Below are 12,260 nucleotides of genomic sequence, written 5' to 3'. Positions count from 1 at the left end.
GAAGAAAAGCTATGACAAACTTAGGCAGCATATTAAAAAGCAGAGACATTACTTTGCCAACAAAGGTCCTTCTAGTCAGGGCTGTGGTTTTTCCAGTGGTCATATATGGATGTGAGAGTTGGACCATAAAGAAGGGTGAGTGTCAAAGGAATGATGCTTTTGAACTGTGGTGTTGGAGAAGACTCTGGAGAGTCTCTTGGACAACATGGAGATCAAACTAGTCAATCCTAAAGGAAATCGATCCTGAATATTCATTAAAAGGACTGATGCTGAAGCTGAAGCTCCAGTACTTTGGCCACCTGATGCAAAGAGCTAAATCACTGGAAAAGACCATGATGCTGGTAAAGATTGAGGGTAGGAAGAGAAGGGGGCAATAGAGGTTGAGATAATTGGATGACTTCACTGACTCAATGGACATGAGTTTGAGCAAACTCTTGGAGATAGTGAAAAACAGGGAAACCTAGTGTGCTACCGTTAATGGGTTTGCAAACAATTGGACATAACTGAATAACGATAACAATGTCAAAAGGCAAAGGACAAAATGAGAGGAATAGAATAGGCACAGAAAAATTATTTGACAAAATTTAGACTCTTTCATTGAAAATAACAACAAAAACTGACTCGCCAAACTAGAAATGGAAGAGAACTTCCTCAACCTGATTAAAAGCACTTACAAAGAGGCCACAGCTAACATCTACTTAATGGTGAATGATTGAAGACTTCCCCCTGAAGATCAGGAAGAAAAGAAAAGTCCACTCTTAACACTTCTATTCAGTGTTTTATTAGATGTTCTAGCCCAGGGAAATTAGGTAAGAAAATGAAATAAAAGACATTTTTTATTGTTTGTAATACCATATGGCATGTGTTATTCTTTGGAAAGATCAACAAAATTGATGGGCCTTTAACTATACTGTTAAGAAAAAATAACACTCAAATTACAAAAACCAGAAATGGCTAGATTACTACCAGCCCTACAGAATAAGAAGGATTATTATGGAATCCCATGAACACTGGTATGCTGATGAATCTGGTAATACAAGTGGAATTGATTGGAGAGGAAGAAGTAAAACTATATTTGCGGTAACATAATCTTGTGCATAGAAAATATTAAAACCTGTTAGGACTAACATAAATTCTGCAAGATTACACAATAACAATATCAATATACAAAAATCAATTGTATTTCTACTCACTAGCCATGAACTATTCCAAGTTAAGTATAAACAGTTTTATTTACAATACTTTAAGCAGTAAAATACTTAGGAATAAATGTAACAAATGCACAACTTGCACACTGAGAACTAAAACATTGAAAAGAGACGTAATTAAATGGAAAGTCTTTTCACACGTTGGCTGTGGTGCTTCGTTTTTCATATTCATCCTTAGTTTGCTGCGGAGTTTTAGAGGTAACTTCCCTACTGCTTGCCAGCGCCCTCTCGGCTTATAACCTTTAGGGTTTTGAATGACGTGTTTTGAAAATCTTAATACTGTTAGGATGACAGTACCCCCCAAATTGATCTACAGAGTCATTTCCATCCCTAACAAAATCTTACTGGCTTTTGTTTGTTGCAGAAGTTGACAAACTGATCTTAGAAATTTCTACCAAAACCTGAGAGACCCCAACAGCCAATCTTTAACAAATTTGGAAGACTCAAATTTCTTGATGTCAAAACATATTACTAAGCTACAGTAATCAACACACTGTGGTATTGGCATAAGGAGCGTATATACATCAGTGGGATTGAATTGAGAGTCTAGAAATAAACTCTTCCGTATATGGTCAATTGATTTCAAACAGAGATACCAAGATACCTCAATAGGGAAAAGAATATTGTCTCCAACAAATGATGCTAGACACCCGAATATCTACAAGTAAAAGAATGACGTTAGACTTATAACATACACCATATATTTACAATTAACTGACAAATGTATAACATTAAATGTAAAGGCTGAAACTACAAAAACTGTTAGGAAAACACATAGGTATAAATCTTCATGATATTGGACTAAGGTAGTAATTAACTTAGATAAGACAACTTTTAAAGCACAAGTAACCAAAGACAAAAATAGATAAGCTGAACTTAAAAACTTTTGTGCTTCAAGGGAAAAAGTAAGACAACCCATAGAAAGGGAGAAAATATTTGCAAATCATGTATTTGATGGGTCTAGTCCCCAGAATATATAAAGAACACTTAGCGCTCAACAGTGAAAAGACAGCCCAATCTAAAAATGGTTGAAGGATTTGAATAAACATTTCTCCAATGTAGAGTGACTTCTAAGGGGTATAGTTTCTTTGGGGGCTGATAAAAATGTCCTGAGATTCAGTAGTGGTGATAATTGCACTACTCTGAATATTCTAAAACCTCTGAATTTACTTTAAAAGGGTAATTTTATGGTATATGAATTATCTCAAAAATAATACATGTGTGTTAACTTAAAAAATTACACAGCATGAGAGTTGTGAGTTAAGTTTTATTTGGGCCAAAATGCAGACTGTAACCCAGAGAGAGCACCTCAGAGAGCTCTGAGAAACTGCTCCAAAGAAGCGGGGTGAAGATCAGTATATATGTTGTCTTTTTTTGCTTTTTTTTTGAAGAGGGAGTACATGTAATCAGTCACATTTTTTTTGCGGGGTGGGTGGGGGGCAGGTTTCTGCTAGTTACCATGAAGGATTTTAGTGCTTTTCTAGATATGAGTATAAATAAGAATTGGGTTCATAAAATCAGCTCTTGCAAGTATCTAACTGTCTGAAAACCTGTTCTGCCTGTTTTCCCAGACCACAGAGTGCCTCACTTCTGCTCCTGGTGTTTGAAAATCAGCAGCTGCAGCAACTCATGATGTAATCCTTGTAGATGACAAGTGCCCATTTATAATTGACAGGGTCCCCTCTTGGTCATAAATTATACCATAATTTGTGAGGCATTTCATGACCATTTTGTCCCACAGTGCTAGGAAGGCTCATTTCTAGGTCTGGCAAAGATTTTACTAACTCAGTGTGCTGTTACTGAGCTAGGTCTTATCAAAAGTAACCAAAGGACTCAAGACTGTTACTAATCTCTTATAGTCCAGGAAAAATTCCTTCTTGTTGTGTCTTCCCATAGCTACACTATTGCAATCATTGATCTCATATAAAACTACATATTTCTGTCAGGAGCTCAGTCACACATTTGGTAATGCAAGAAACAACAATTTAATAAAACAGGCAAAGTACAAATAACATCACTAGCAGTATTATTAAAGTCATAAGTAATAATTAAGTGAAGAACTTCCATTAGGTGCTGCCCAGTATATTCTCAGGTTGTCTAAATTAGTCTATTTTATACCTGCCGGGGTCCTGCCCCGGCTGATCCAGGGTATTCGAAGCGGGGACGGCGTCGGCGACCTATTTATTTAAATATTTTATCAAAGATATAAAGAGTAATAGGATGAGGATAGCTCAGTAGGAAAATTCAGTGGAGAAAAGAGGCTGAGTAGCTTGGTTTACGCGGGAGACCAATAAAACTTCAAGACAAGAAGTTTGCACCACTTACGTAGGCCGCAGGCGTCCTTCCGTTCTCCCGAAGGAGAGGAGACACTGAGGCCTCCCCGGTCGGATCTTAGAAGCCCAGGCATAATTAGTAAGCATGGTGGGTTCCGCGCTCCAGATGGAGACTTAACCAGAGTGAGAGAGAGCGCGACATGGGGAGACCAGTATTTCGAGAAACTGATCCCAATTCTTTATTTTCCAGAGTCTGTTTTTATACACTGAGATGTTACGCAAAAGTCACGCGGGCTCAGCAGTCCTGACTTTTATCAAAGTCAGGTGCTTCATACAAATGTATACAGAGGTCTTAGGGGTGTTACATCATCTTCTGGCCAGGGGGGCCTGCTGACAATTTACGACCCTCTCCTTGTGACAGCGGTCAGTCAATCAGGACACTTATTTCTCCAGGGCTGATTATTCTCAAAACAGACGCCACCCAAATAAAGTTACATTCCTACAGGGTGAGGGTGTAGTGGGTTTTAGTTAAGGAAAGAATTTACTTAGCCTAAGGTCTAACGTGATTAGTATCAAAGGTTAATTCTATATATTCATTAATGTGTGTAAGGGCAGGGGATATGGAGACTTAGCAACAAACATTGGCTCAACAAATGAAAAACCCTTCACCAACACAATTTCTAATTAGCCCATTATACTTATACTAATAGTTTTCTAACTTTTCTAAGGAACCTGTTTTTAGAAGGTTTAAAGCATCTTGTGCTGTGAGCGATCACATGTGGCCGGACAAGCCTGTCAGGCAGGCCAGAGAACCTTCAGAGGAGTTTGTAGGTTAAAACACTCTTATCACGCCCAGGAATTATTATAAACTGGAGCTCTAAGTTAACTCCTTCTCCAAAAGAGGTGGTGGGGAACAGCCCCCCGTAAAGTCAGAGGTGTAGGTGAGCACAAAGTAGTAAAGTAGGCAGGCTCTGGTTATGGGGGTAGACGCTCGAGGATTTCCAGGGGGACTCCTGAGGCTCGATCCCGCCTTTGCGTATGTCGAGCCTCCTTCCTCATGACCTTTGCCATGGGCGGAGTACCTCACTCTGGCCCCCAACATATACCAGTCTTTTTCTTTAGAGGAAATTATATATTGGTCCTGTCCATCAGTTTTCAAGGTGGCACAGTGGTAAAGAATCCACCACCCAGTGCAGGAGGTGCAAGAGATGTGGGTTCAACCCCTGGGTCCAGAAGATCCCCTGGACTAGGAAATGGCAACTCTCTTCAGTATTCTTGCCTGGAAAATTCCATGAACAGGAGAGTCTGTGGCTTACAGTCCATGGGGTCACAAAGAGTTGGACATGACTGAGCGTGCGCGCACACACACTGTCCATATGGCTCGCAGTCTTGTTTCCTAGTGTTATTGAACTGGTTATCCTCAGCACAATTTCATTATTCCCAAGATAAAGGGGGGTCTTAAAACTTAAGTGAACACAGCTTGATTTTAACCACATAAATCCATCCCATAATTGTGGGAGGTTTTATTCCTTGGCTGAACTTTTGCTTGCTGTTCAATCAGCTTGAGTAACTAGAAGAAAATTCACATCTATTGCCAGGGTCAGAGCAGGTATTATTAATTGGCCAGGTAAGAGGGTCCAAATCAGTAATACCAAGAATGGTCTGAATAGGACTGAGCTTTGTTTCTTTTAAAACAATTTCCTAAGGGCTATCCAATCAGAGCCTTGGAGGGGAAAAATCCACCAAAATAACCCCAAAGTATTAGACATAGGTAATTGACCACAAACACAACAATTGAATTGATTTTTAAAATTAGCATAGGGTTTTGTCCATGACAGAAAACATTTAATTTATATGGAAAGGTCTAAGAAGTCAAGGGAGAAGGCACTGGCACCCCACTCCAGTACTCTTGCCTGGAAAATCCTATGGACGGAGGAGCCTGGTAGGCTGTAGTCCATGGGGTCGCAAAGAGTCGGACATGACTGAGTGACTTCACTTTCACTTTTCACTTTCATGCTTTGGAGAAGGAAATGGCAACCCACTCCAGTGTTCTTGCCTGGAGAATCCTAGGGATGGGGAAGCCTGGTAGTCTGCTGTCTATGGGGTAGCCAGAGTTGGACATGCAATGGCACCCCACTCCAGTACTCTTGCCTGGAAAATCCCATGGACGGAGGAGCCTGGTGGGCTACAGTCCATGGGGTCGCAAAGAGTCCGACATGACTGAGCGACTTCACTTTCACTTTTCACTTTCATGCATTGGAGAAGGAAATGGCAACCCACTCCAGTGTTCCTGCCTGGAGAATCCTAGGGACGGGGGAGCCTGGTGGGCTGCCGTCTGTGGGGTCGCACAGAGTCGGACACGACTGAAGTGACTTAGCAGCAGCAGCAAGAAGTCAAGAAAACATTAGAAATGATCATGCAAGTCATGTCCAGCATCTTGGGTAAGCTGTCTAATTCTGACATCTCATTTCAGGTGGAAGTACAGTTTCTTCAGTTTGAGCATTGTTTTAAGGTGAGTTTGAGGTTATCAGTCCTTCCTATAGAACAGTACAGTGCAGGGATCCTGTTGAGGGCCTTTGTATCTGGGTTGTGGTGAGTCTATTAAATGATGCCTTTTCCAATATACATAATTTCCTGGTTGAATGTTGTAGAGCATCTGATCTTCATCCAGAAATTACTAAGATAAGCTTCAGAAATATTTTTTAATGAATCAGTTAAACTTTACATTAATGGAGCATAACAACAAGGAATTATCCGGAAAGTGAATCTTAGTAATACAGACCTCCATTAAATTGGAAATAAGTATTTATTGAAACATCTTTTTCTCTCTAAAATCACCTGCATCTCTACCAAATATATCCAAATTAAAGACTAATATGTTTGTAAAATACGTCTAGTGTCAAAAAACTTGGCCTGATAATTTATATAACTATAATTCATCATACAGGCCTTTTGCTTTCCTGAAACTTTTATGAGGAGTCTCAGACTGAACTTTTAAAATATCACTCAGAGCTAAGAAAGTCATGCCAATGGCTTATCACAGATCCCACCTAACAGATTTAGGTGAATTCCTTCCTTTTCAAGGTCCCCAAAATACCTTGAGGGACTTCCCTCGTGTCTCAGTGGTAAAGAATCTGCTTGCCAAGTGGGAGATATGGATTCGATATTTGGATCAGGACTATGCCCTGGAGAAAGAAATGGAAGCCCACTCCAGTATTCTTGCCTGGGAAATCTCGTGGACAGGCAGGCAGGTTACAGTTCATGGGGTCGCAAAAAAGTTGGACATGACTTTAGCGACTAAATAGCAACAATAACAAAATACCTTGAGGTTTCGGTACCTGCTAGTGAGGTAGTCTTGACAATTTATCTGATAAACCTGCCAGGGCCTAAGAGTTTAAAAATCTCTGGAGGGAACAGATAGAGAAAAAACATTTCAATTCTGCTTACAAATGTATAATTTACCAAATTACTGTGAGTCATAATTAGTTTGAGGGTAAAGTTTCCTTATACATAGAAAAAATTTAAACCAGATAGAAACCGTAAGAATTATAACCGTATTCACCAGTTCACTCAGTCTTATGTAACTAACTCTCTTAGCTAACAGTTTATGAAGCCATCAGGTTCTCATTAGGATTTTTAATTTTCTTAACTAGTTCAGCATTATGGTCTAAAAGTCAGAAACTTGTATTTATCCAAAAGTTCTTTCTGTTAATCTTGGAGGGGAAAAATTTTCCCAAAGGCTTTATAATAAAACCACAACTGCCTATAATGACAAAGACTTAAGACATTTAAAATCTGATCGCAATGCAATTGACAGAGAGACTTGATCACTGCTGTGACATATAGCACTTTAATAACTAGAATTATGACCTATAGCATTTACAAGGATATGTCAGATCTTTAGAAATTCCATATAATCTCTAAAATGTCTATATTAATAAGCATTTATCCTCAATATAACCTGAGAAGATTACTCATTTAACAATACTTCCAGGTAATTTAACATATCAAATACAACTAATTAATATCTCTCTTTGGGATGTTTCAGGGGCCCTTTGAAGCATCCTAAAGTTAGCAAGAGGGCAAAGGACTTCATTAAATTTTGATTTAGGAAGTTTTGTCAGTAAATATCAAAAGGGTTTAGAATAATAGTCAGATAGGATTATATGTCACTGTGAAAAATAGTTGTTCACTTAGCAAAATAACAAAAGATTTCAAAGCAAGGACAGAATAGATCACTTAAAGGGCAAACAACTTAAAATCAGTTATCAAAGGCAGTTTAGCATCTTAGTAAAACTTATCCTCTTAACAGAGAGAAAAGTGAAGTTCAAGCTTTATACAGCTTACTTTACTTTTTTTAACCTATCAGTAATTATTTTTTTTGCATTTTTAAACAATTATTTAATTTAATTGGAGGATAATTACTTAACAATATTGTGAGGGGTTTTGTGATACATCAATATGAATTGGCCATAGGCATACATTTGTCCCCTGCACCCTGTACCATCCTCCCAACTCCCTCCCTACCCCATCCCTCTAGGTTGTTACAGAGCAATGGCTTTGTTTGCCCTGTGTCATACGTCAGACTCCCAATAGTTGTCTATTTTGCATACAGTAATATATATGTTTCGATGCTATTCTCTCAAATCATCCCACCTTCTCCTCACACTAAGTCCAAAAGTGTTCTTTACATCTGTGTCTCCTTTGCTGGCCTTGCACATAGGGTTGTGAGTATGATCTTTCTAGATTCCATATATATGCATTAATATATGATATTTGTCTTTCTCTTTCGGATGTACTTCACTTCGTATAATAGGCTCTAGTTTCATCTACCTCATTAGAACTGACTCAGGTGCATACCTTTTTATAGCTGAGTAATATTCCACTGTGTATATGTACCACAACTTACTTATCCATTCATCTGCTGATGGGCATCTAGGTTGCTTCCATGTCCTGCTGCTACTGCTAAGTCACTTCAGTCGTGTCCGACTTTGTGCGACCCCATAGACGGCAGCCCACCTGGCTCCCCCGTCCCTGGGATTCTCCAGGCAAGAACATTGGAGTGGGTTGCCATTTCCTTCTCCATGCCCTAAGTACTGTAAATAGTACTGCAGTGAATATTGGGGGACATGTGTCTTTTTCAATCTTGGTTTCTTTAGGGCATATGCCCAGTAGTGGAATTGCTAGGTCATTTGGTATTTTTATTCCTAGTTTTTAAAGGAATCTCCATATTGTTCTCCATAGTAGTTGTATCAGTTTGCATTCCCACCAACAGTTTAAGAGGATTCCATTTTCTCCAGCATTTACTGTTTGTAGGCTTTTTGATGATGACCATTCTGACCAGTGTGAGATGATACCTTGTTGTGGTTTTGATATGCATTTCTCAAATAATGAGTGATGTTGAGCATCTCTTCATGTGTTTATTAGTCATCTGTATGCCTTCTTTGGAGAAATACCTGTTTAGGTCTTCTGTCCACTTTTTGATTGCATTGTTTGTTTTTCTGGTTTTCAGCCACATGAACTACTTATATATTTTGGAGATTAATCCTTTATCAGTTGTTTCACTTACTATTATTTTCTCCCCTCCTGAGGTTTGTCTTTGCACCTTGTTTATAGTTTCCCTTGCTCTGCAAAAGCTTGTAAGTTTAACTGCGTCCTACCTATTTAGTTTTGCTTTTATTTCCATTTCTCTAGGAGATTTGTCATAGAGGATCTTGCTGTGATTTATGTCAGAGAGTGTTCTGCCTATGTTTTCCTCTAAGAATTTTATTGTTTCTGGGCTTATATTTAGCTCTTTAATCCATTTTGTTTGTTTTTGTGTATGGTGTTAGAAGTGTTCTAATTTTACTCTCTTACATGTAGTTGTCCAGTTTTCCTAGCACCACTTGCTAAAGAGACTGTCTTTTTCTCCATTGTATATTTTTGCTCCTTTGTCAAAGGTGTCCAAAGGTGTGTGGATTTATCTCTGGACTTCCTGTCTTGTTCCAATGGCCTATATTTCTATTTTTGTGTCACTACCATACTGTCTTAATGACTGTTGCTCTGCAGTATAGTTTGAAGTTGGGAAGGTTGATTCCTCCAGTTCCTTTCTTCTTTCTCAAGATTGCTTTGGCTATTCAGGGTCTTTTGTGTTTCCAAACAAATTGTGAAATTATCTATTCTAGTTCTGTGAAAAATACTGTTGGTAGTTTGATAGGGATTGCATTGAATCTATAGATTGCTTTGGGTAGTGTAGTCATTTTCACTATATCGATTCTTCCAATCCAATGCTGGCCAGAAGAGAATGGTGGGATATACTTAAAGTGATGAAAAACCTGCAATCAGGATTTCTCTACCTAGCAAGCATCTCATTCAGATTTGATGGAGAAATCAAAAGTTTTGCAGGTGAGCAAAAGCTAAGAGATTTCAGCACCACCAATCCAGCTCTTCAATAAATAGTAAAAGAACTTCTCTAGACAGGAAACACAGAAAAAGCCCTTAAGCAAACCCCAAACAATAAAGTAAATGGTAAGGGATCATACTTATCAATAATTACCTTAAACATAAATGGGTTAAATGCTCCAACCAAAAGACATAGACTGGCTGAATGGATACAAAAACAAGACCACTATATATGCTATCTACAAGAGACCCACCTCAAAGCTAGGGACCCATACAGACTGAAAGTGAGGGCCTGGAAAAAGATATTCCATGCAAAAAGAGACTAAAAGAAAGTAGGAGTAGCAATACTCTTATTAGATAAAATAGACTTTAAAATAAAGACTGCTATAAGAGACAAAGGACATTACATAATGATCAAGGGATCAATCCAAGAAGAAGGCATAACAATTATTAGTATATTTGCACCCAGCATAGGAGCACCTCAGCACATAAGGCAAATGCTAACAACTATTAAAGGGGAAGTCAACAGTAATACAATAATAGTAGGGGACTATCATACTCCACGCACACCAAGGGACAGATCATCCAGACAGAAAATTAACAAGGAAACAGAAGTTTAAATGATACATTGGACCAGTTGGACCTAACCAACATCTACAGGGCATTTCACCTCAAAACAATGGAGTTCACCTTTTTCTCAAGTGTACATGGAACATTCTCCAGGATAGATCACATCCTGGCCCACAAATCAAGCCTTGGTGAATTTTAAAACACTGAAATCAGTTCAAGCATCTTTTCTGATCACACACTGTAAGATTAGGTATCAACTACAGAAAAAAAAAATTTTATAGAAACACAAGCACATGGAGGTTAAACAACATGCTTCTGAATAACCAACAGATCACTGCAGAAATAAAAAAGGAAATCAAACTATGCCTAGAAACATGACAACCCAAAGCCTATGGGATTCAGTAAAAGCAGTGCTAAGAGGGAAGTTCATACCAATACAAGCCTGCCCCAAGAAACAAGAGAGACATCAAATATAAACCTAACCTTACACCTAAAGCACATAGAAAAAGAAGAACAAAAACCTACAAAGTTAGTAGAAGAAAAGAAATCATAAAGATTAGAGCAAAAATAAAGGAAAAAGAAATGAAGGGAACTATAGCAAAGATCAGTAAAAACTAATAGCTGGTTCTTTGAGAAGATAAATGAAATAGACAAACCATTAGCCAGACTCATCAAAAAAAAAAAAAAATGAGAAGACTCAAATCAATAAAATTAAAAATGAAAAAGGAGAAGTTACAACAGACAACACAAATACAAAGGATCATAAGAGACTACTATGAGCAACCATATGCCAATAAAATGTGCACTTAATTGGCATAACTGAAGGTTCATAATTGTTGTAGGTACCCCATTTTTTCTTAATGATTGTGAAAAATTGGTCAGCCAGTGTAATAAGGACATTTTTATATAACTCTGACCAACTTAGACTGTCTTTTGACTAGAGTAGCCAAATACTCATCTAGGTCCAAATCCTCCATCTAAGAGGTGTAGTTAAGCAAAAGATCACTTTGGTGGTTAGAAAATGATTTAAATGTCAAGTCAGAATATTGCTTTAAAGTTTTCTCAAGCATTTCACCATAGTTCAGAATTGATTCATCTGATCTTTTCTTGCACTGTTGAATCTGTCCAATCTACATTTTTTGAAAAAGCTCTGGGATAAGTTTGAGTAATTTCTGTGCTCAGTTCAGTTGAGTCGCTCAGTCGTGTCCGACTCTTTGTGACCCCATGAATTGCAGCACGCCAGGCCTCTCTGTCCATCACCAACTCCCGGAGTTCACTCAGACTTACATCCATCAAGTTGGTGATGCCATCCAGCCATCTCATCTTCTGTCATCCCCTTCTCCTCCTGCCCCAACCCCTCCCAGCATCAGAGTCTTTTCCAATGAGTCAACTCTTCGCATAAGGTGGCCAAAGTACTGGAGTTTCAGCTTTAGCATCATTCCTTACAAAGAACACCCAGGGCTGATCTCCTTTAGAATGGACTGGTTGGATCTCCTTGCAGTCCAAGGGACTCTCAAGAGTCTTCTCCAACACCACAGTTCAAAAGCATCAGTTCTTCGGCACTCAGCTTTCTTCACAGTCCAACTCTCACATCCATACATGACCACTGGAAAAACCATAGCCTTGACTAGACGGACCTTTGTTGGCAAAGTAATGTCTCTGCTTTTGAATATGCTATCTAGGTTGGTCATAACTTCCCTTCCAAGGAGTAAGCTGCTTCTAATTTCATGGCTGCAGTCACCATCTGCAGTGATTTTGGAGCCCCCCAAAATAAAGTCTGACACTGTTTCCCCATCTATTTGCCATGAAGTGATGGGACCAGATGCCA

This window comes from Bos indicus, chromosome 7 (assembly GCF_029378745.1).
Source record: "Bos indicus isolate NIAB-ARS_2022 breed Sahiwal x Tharparkar chromosome 7, NIAB-ARS_B.indTharparkar_mat_pri_1.0, whole genome shotgun sequence".
NCBI classification, from domain to species: Eukaryota; Metazoa; Chordata; class Mammalia; order Artiodactyla; family Bovidae; genus Bos; species Bos indicus.
This window is presented reverse-complemented; position numbering follows the sequence as displayed.